The sequence below is a fragment of the Pantherophis guttatus genome, chromosome 2, assembly GCF_059756535.1.
Source record: "Pantherophis guttatus breed Tessera chromosome 2, ASM5975653v1, whole genome shotgun sequence".
In the NCBI taxonomy this organism is placed as follows: domain Eukaryota; kingdom Metazoa; phylum Chordata; class Lepidosauria; order Squamata; family Colubridae; genus Pantherophis; species Pantherophis guttatus.
This window is the reverse complement of record NC_142064.1, coordinates 52,511,075-52,518,947: the sequence shown is the minus strand read 5'-3', so window position 1 is coordinate 52,518,947 and position 7,873 is coordinate 52,511,075. Positions and strand designations below refer to the sequence as shown.

The following is a 7,873-nucleotide window of genomic DNA, read 5'->3' as shown; positions in this document are numbered from 1 at the left end:
GAACTATGGATCCTAGTCCTGACTTGAGCAGTAAACCAAGTGGGTAAGCTTGAGGCAGTCACTTTCTCTCAGCCCTAGGAAAGAAGCAATGGCAAACCACTTCTGAAAAACATTGCCAAGAAAACAGAAGGAATTTGTCCAGGCAGTCACCAGGAATAATAATAATAAAAAAGAAAATGTCTTGAAGGTACACACACACACACACACACACACACACACACACACACACACACATACACAAGCTAAGTGTTGCTTCAGGGTGAAAAAAGGTGAGCACTTTTCGTAACCTGTGTATTTCAGGTCAAACCCAATGATTTTCTGCCTTGGCAGGGTGAATATCTCCTTTCAAAAGCCTTTTGTTGCCACTGGAAACCTATTACACTTTCTGAATGATTTAAGCCAGAAGTCTCAATAAACAGAACATATACTTTTACTTTTACACTGAGGTTTTCTTTGAAATGTTCACTGTAATGTTCACTCTTCCTAACATTTGAATTTTTCAGGAACATTAATTTTTCTCTTCCCTTTTTTCTTCTCCTCTTTCTCCTCTTCCTTTGAAAGTTTGTTGAGGCCTGCTCCCATACGTTTATATTCCTTTGATCGGTGGCCTACAATATAAATTTAATTTATTTCCATTAGGAACTCTATAATAATATTGGGAAAGCAGTAATTTCCTTATATACAGTAAAAAAAAAAAAAACCCTAGGTTTCATATTAACCAATTGTTTTAGCATCTGTATAAAATCGTTGCAATTATATTTCCAAGTATAAGTCCAGGTGTCTCCTCTAGAAAAGAAACAAGGGAATGTCTCTAAGGCATGTTCACAATTTCCATTAAAAGATTTTCACTCAACCAAACACTCGCTAAGAGAACTGACACTTCAGACTTCTCAGTTCTCTAGGTTAAGTAAAGCTGATAAAGTGTTGAAAGAAGACAGGATTAAGTTTGCCTGGTTCATTTTACACTTCCATGATATGCAAGCTTGCATACTTGGTCTTGTCTGACTTATATGCTGCAGTGTTTCCTATTATTGCCATCTTGCTTCAGGTTCCCTCTAGTGTACCTTGTAAACCAAGTGCTAAAGCACTGCAAGTCGTCAGAGGTTCAGTGCTGGGAACAAAATGATTAAATAGAAAATCATGTTTTAATCTGGGATAGGTTTCATTTTGAGAACTGTGAGCAGTCTCCCATGGCCAGTTTCCACATTTCTATTTAAACTAGTATGATTACTCCCCACCTCTCTCTAACTCCTTCCAGATTCTATTACTCCAACTTAACATTTCAAAACAAAGCACTTGGTTGCAATTTATTTTCTGATACTGAATACTTACATGGTCTATGTGGTGCCCAAAGGCATTCTTGTTAATAAAGAGCTGGCACTATTTTTTGCAGCGTGCCACCTTCGTATTGAATTGTGTTTTTTAATTAAAAGAATATTTTTAAAAATCAGAGCAAGGTAATGGGAAGCATGGAGATACCTAAGTAAAAAGCCTGTGGGCATCATGGCACTTGTAGGCAATATGTTGTCTTCCCCTGCTTTCAGCTATGATTTTTTTTTTCCAGCTCTGTCAGGACAAGGGGAACACAAATGTTTCCTAGAATATCTCTTGATTTAACACACTCTTGGAATTTAGGCATTCTGCAGTCTAAATTATTACTTTTTACAAATTGTATAATGTTTATTAAATTATAGAATAAAATACAAAAGCAAATAGTAGGATACAGTGAGGATGGGAAAGAGAAAGAAAAGTGAGGAGGAGAGCGGGGGGGCGGGAGTAATTTAATTCCGACTCCCTCTGTTGCAGTAGAATAAAGCATTAACGTTGAACCTCAACTTTTATTACTTTTCCTTAATAGTATAAACTAGCCATTTCTATAATAACAAATCAATCTAATCAGTAAAATCCAAAATCAAAGATTCATTTCCCCTCCTCAAGCACAAAGACCTGAAGCAGTCTCCAAGTAGAAACAAAAGTTTCTTATTATAATCTTTTCTTTGATCAAAATGGTCAATTTAGTCATTTCTGCCAACTCTATCAGCTTCTGTAGCCATTCGTCCATGGTAGGGATCGAAATGTCCTTCCATTTTTGTGCATACAGTAGTTTTGCTGACGTCAACGCATATATGATCAAAGTTCCAATTTTTTTTTCCAATCTTTTTCCATTAAGCCCAAAGAAAAGTTTCTGGTTTCATCTTGATCTTCGCTTTAAGAATTTTCTGTATTAAGATATGAATCCTACTCCAATATTTCTTTTACAGTCTAAATTATTATGATTAGGCAAAGCCTCCTATCACACAAATATGAATTTATGATTGTGATAAGCTATCGTGAGTGTTGCTTATTTAAACTTGTTACCCACTTTCCAAAATAAGCAAATGAATCAGAAAAAAATAACAGATCCTGATTTTTATATACATATTTGGATTTGGATAATACTTTATTTTGTTTTTTAACTATACTATAGTCATACTATACTCAGTCCTGGTATCTCTACAGCCCTACAGCTCAATATTTGAAGTCCAAAGTCTGGTGTAGAAAGTCAAAATTTCTGAACTAGGTTGCAAAGCTAGGCTTTTTAAAAGTCTTTTAACTGATTAAAAATTATGGATATAATTATGTATTCTTTATACTTGCTGCTGAGAAAATTTCCATTAATATACTGTATCTTTCCATTAATAATAGATAGTAAAATGGTAGAAAAACAAAAGAAAAAAGTTTCTTCCCTTCTCTATTTATTAGAATTATGATGGTGTTCAGAAGGGAAGTGTTGTGGCCCGCCAGTGGCCTGCGCGGATTGTGGCTGATCCCGACGATGAGGAGGCTGGTGTGGTGTCGCGCCAGCAGCCTGCGCAGCTGGCGCTCGCGTCGGACAGCAAGGAGGCTGAAGAGGATGTGGACAGAGGCAGAGCCTTCAGAACCTCCAGAGGCTCCTTCAAGTGGAGAGAGTGAAGTGGAGGAGCCTCTCCTCAATGCTCAAGCCCGCAGGGTTGCCAAAAGGCAGGAGTGGCTACTCAGGAGGAGGAGGTCTCCTCGAGAGTAAGGCTTGAGGATAATTGGCCACTCCCTTAGCCTATTTAAGTCACACACGGTTAGTAAGTTTCAACTAAGAAACAACTTGTAATTATCATCAGAGCATTCTTGGAAAAGTCTTATTGTATTTTGTTTTCGTGGCTGGTTGCCAACCTTTGCCAGACTTTGGTTTATTCTTGCTACTTAATAAATCTGATAAGGACCATTGGTGTGTGTGTCAATATCCTCAGAAATCCAAAGCTGGGGCAGAACAGGAAGAAACTTTTTTCTTTTGTTTTTCTACCATGTTTTTTACCATCTATCATTTCAATTTCTGACATTTTCTGGGTGATTCAAGGATCACATACCGATTGGATTTTTCCAATTGATATTCAACTTTTAGACCAATACATGCAGAGGAATTATTCAATTTTGAGTAAGGTTTTCTTTTTGTTCCCACAATTTGTATTTTCTTACATTCAGTAAGATGAGATCAGTATCTGAGTCTAATAGGCCATACATCCCTTTTTAAAAGAAGGATTGGTCTCAGTCTCATTAAAGAAGGGGTAATGAAACTACACCTGAAGAGAAATAATTGGATTTAAAAGATATAAATAATTATAGCTGGGTGCTGTCACATTTTGACAATTTACTGCTTTTACTATGATTGACTGTTACATCATTCTAAAGAAACTGTCAATTTGAACATCAACTTAATGAATGCTGGTTCCCATTTGGTCCTGTTCTCAAATTGTTGCTGCTAATCTATAAACCCAGATATTGGCATTGTATTTACTTTCATCTCTTTCTGTCAGTGTTCTGAGATCATCATAAAAAAGGCCTTATTCCATATGCCCTCCCTTCTTTAAAATAAGGCAAGTGGTCTTTTCAATTGAAGCCATTCATTAAAAAACATGTCCCTCGGGAATGTATAGGTAAAACTAAAGGTTCCCCTCACACATATGTGCTAGTTGTTCCTGACTCTAGGGGGCGGTGCTTATCTCCGTTTCAAAGCCAAAGAGCCAGCACTGTCCGAAGACGTCTCCGTAGTCATGTGGCTGGCATGACTAAATGCCAAAGGCACACGGAATGCTGTTACCTTCCCACCAAAGGTGGTTCCTAATTTTATAGTTGCATTTTTTACATGCTTTCGAACTGCTAGGTTGGCAGAAGCTGGGACAAATAACGGGAGCTCACCCCGGTATGCGGCACTAGGGATTCAAAGAACTGAACTGCTGACCTTTCAATCGACAAGCTCAGTATCTTAGCCACTGAGCCATCCCGTCCCTTATAACGGGAATGTATACCTGATGCCTAATCTGATTTGGGGGAGTGGGGCTGGTAATTTATATTTTTATTTATTTATTTTGACATGAGACAAAGAACTTCAGCCAAATTCACTTCACAGAGCTGTTGTGGGGAAAATAGGAAGTATTAAAAATACTTTAGGAAGGAAGGAAGGAGTATTAAAAAATGTTTGCTGCCTTGAGTTATTTATTAAAATAATAAAGGCAAGATATAAATAAATAAGTAAATAAAAACTTGTAGTCCTTTCAAGGATCTAGTTTTCTTGTTTTATGATTTTATGATTAAAATTTATCCCATGATACTTTTATTTTTTCTTTCTGGTTATTCTCTTACTGTCTATTGTTTTTAACACTGTTTTAATTTATTATTGGCTGTACTGTAATCTATATATGGATTTTATTAGTACATTTATGGGCATGCTGTCGCCATGAGAGATTTTAGCTACATTGGGCTGACACATTTTAGCTATAAATAATTCAAGGATTTTTTGTTCTTTTTTCCCCCTGTACTTACACTGGATCTCAGGTTTGAGAGTCATTGATATTAATTAGTTAAATTATCTGATTTAATTTTCTTCCAAAATAATCTGAAAAAGTAAAAACACTAAAACGAATTTGTGAAGTCTGTTATTTAGTACTTGCAGAGTACTAGGTCTATTTTAGATGGAAATCAGCCAACTGTAGCTCTAATTGGCATAGTTGAATGTAACCCTAATTTGAAAACTAATCTCAAACTTATCAGGAGTACAACTACATAGCTTCTTTACTACAGAGCAATATTGACTTAAGCCATCATATGACATAGACAAAGCGAGTTTTGTGGGGGGGAGGACTAACCTTCTTAGGCTTCCTAGAAAAGGATACAGCAGCATGAAGAATTTATATACATACATACATACATACATACATACATACATACATACATACATATATATATATATATATATATATATATATATATATAGGAATTGCAGGTTGCTAAATTGTTTGTACAATTCTACATTTACTCAGAGGTAACTACAATTAATGCCACAGAACTTGTGTGTATAAAATTACAGTCAAAATCTGCAGTCCTAGTGAAGTCTATTAACAGCATCATTTAAACAATATTTAAAATATAAACAGTAGCTACACTTTTAACATTTTATCAAATGTTTGTTCCTAGTCTCTTACAACCCTGACTTCTGGATTTTTTTTTCTTGATTCTACCACCTAGCAAAGTCAACTGGATGCAGAAATCAGCTGTGACATAAAAAGCACTTCTAATTTAACATAGAATATTCATTTCTGCTGGTATCTAATATTTTCTACAACGTATCTTTGTATCCTAGGACAGTAGTAAATTTATTCTCTTTGTCCTAAAAGATATTCCATGTGGTCAACAATAGAAGGTAAAATGAAATGAAATACAAATCAGTCCCGATATGAGAAAAAAATATTTAAATTACTAGTAATCAATTCGAATGAAAAAGACTTAAAGAAGTCTTATAAGCCACATATAGCGTGTTCTCTGTGATGCTGCCTAACTGCCTCTAAAAAGCCCCCCACAATTGGTGAGTCATACTCTTTCTTCATAAAAGTTGAACTCTGTAGTTTAACTATGTGCACTTTCTTTCCTTTGTCTATCCTGACTCTCCCACCATTCAGCTTTTTCAATGAACCCCACTACTCATCTGATGAGATAGGGAGAAATTTTTCCCTCTCTACTTTCCCACAGTAAGCAATAGGGAGACATCTCTCAACACCCCCTTTTTCTGTGCTAAAAATCCAAACCCTGCATCTTTCCTCACTGTTGCTTTTGCCCAGAAAGAGGGGGGGGGAAGACTAGTGCTAACAATAAACTTGACTTAATTCATATATATATATATATATTGTAAAAACAATACACATAAATCCTTGTCTCCCCCCCCTCAAAAAAAATCTATGAAAAGACTTTAGGGCTTTTGTAAAAATGATATTTGGACAAGGGTACTATATTTTGAGTCACACATTGCTCTAGGAAATATAGAACAGATTTGTATTAGAATTCACAAAGATCAAGCTGTTTACTTATCCCTAAGGAAGACATTGGTGCTTAATCATTGATTATGTTTCCTGTCAGTTTATTCATGAAGTCAAGCACACAGCATGATGATAAAGGATCAGGGAGCCTTCTTGTTGTGCTGTTTCTTTGTCCAGTTTAAGATCTCTTTAAAAACCTAGAAAATCTGGCATCGAGCATCATCAAGACTCAGTCCCTGTAGTAAGCAGTCCAACTTATAAAACCATAATGAAAGTGTGGGTTGAGAACTGTTATGCTTGCAAGTGAACTCGAGATGACATTGCCACTGTTCAGTGAGACATATTCTTTTTATCTCTGCTATTGTGAGCTTCAATTTATAAACTGGTAATGTCTCCTTGTTGGGATTTACTGGTTATACGACAGATTTATAGCTAGAAACAGATGTTCTTCCTTCAAAATAGCTATGGAAGCGCTCTGGCTTCTGTAGCTCTGCAAAATTATCTCAGAGTGGAAACATGATATTTTATGTTATAGAAAGAGAACTAAGCTAAATTTTCTCTGTTTTTGTTTTGTGTGTAAGTTCTTTTTTTCTCTCAATAAACCCTGCACTGTTGAAAGTCACCCTCACTGTGGAAGTTTTCACACGAACACCAATGTATTTATGGAAAGGCAGCTGTTCAAGTTTTTTCCCATCTTCTCCATTATCCTGCTATGAAGGCATTAGTCCTTCATCATCCATTCATAGAAAAGGGATCATTTCAGCATCAAAACCTTAATTATTTCATTCACCAGCCAAATATGAAAATACAACTGCAGATCAAATGAAAAGAACAACAACTTACATCTTTAGAGAAGAATAACCTTCCACATGACGTTGGAGCACAGCTTGACAAATCACAAGTCATTTTCTCAGAATCATTCTGGAATGGCTGGAGTGGTGTATTCTGGGGAAAAACAAAGCATCCTGTCCTGTTCTATAGAACATCCAGAATATTCTATTAACTGGATTCTTAGTACTTTCTGAAGTTGGCAGTTTTCTTGTAGATGTTTCATTATCCAATTAGGTAATGCCATCCCTGCCCTAGATACACTGTTCTATATCTGTAAATAAGGGCTTGTTGGCTTTATTGCTAGTTTTCTTGTCTGGAAGGCTTTCAGGGATTGAATTATCAACACTGTACCCATTATATTACAGGTGATTTAGGCTTTTATTGACTTGTAGGATTTTATTATGGTTTACTTTTTATATGGTGTCCATTGCTTGGAGTAATTCTCTGGGTCTGAAATATATAAACACACACAAAAAAACAAAATATTGTTTGTGCCGATATACTATGTGCCCAGGCATTGATTTTTTTAAAAAAACTGGTTTATGAGGTCAAATACTCAGAGTCTTTCCACATCATACAAAATAACAATATGAACTTAGTGGAACCTAATAAGTTATAGTGAAGAAATTATTTCAGCCTAAAAAATATTACGGCTCAATTGCTTGTTAAACAGTTGCAAATGCCCCAGTTAAAAATATTTGCACAAGAATTTTTAGTTTTAT

General features: G+C 35.7%; 1 long non-coding RNA gene across 1 annotated transcript; it reads right to left on the bottom strand.

The window, feature by feature from the left end:
- Window positions 1-412: 412 nt before the first annotated feature.
- On the bottom strand, window positions 413-7,236 carry LOC132711403 (uncharacterized). The gene is made up of 2 exons (XR_009622248.2): window positions 7,164-7,236; window positions 413-608 (listed from the first exon to the last, which is right to left on the bottom strand). It is a non-coding gene; the product is annotated as an uncharacterized LOC132711403 (long non-coding RNA).
- Window positions 7,237-7,873: the final 637 nt, after the last annotated feature.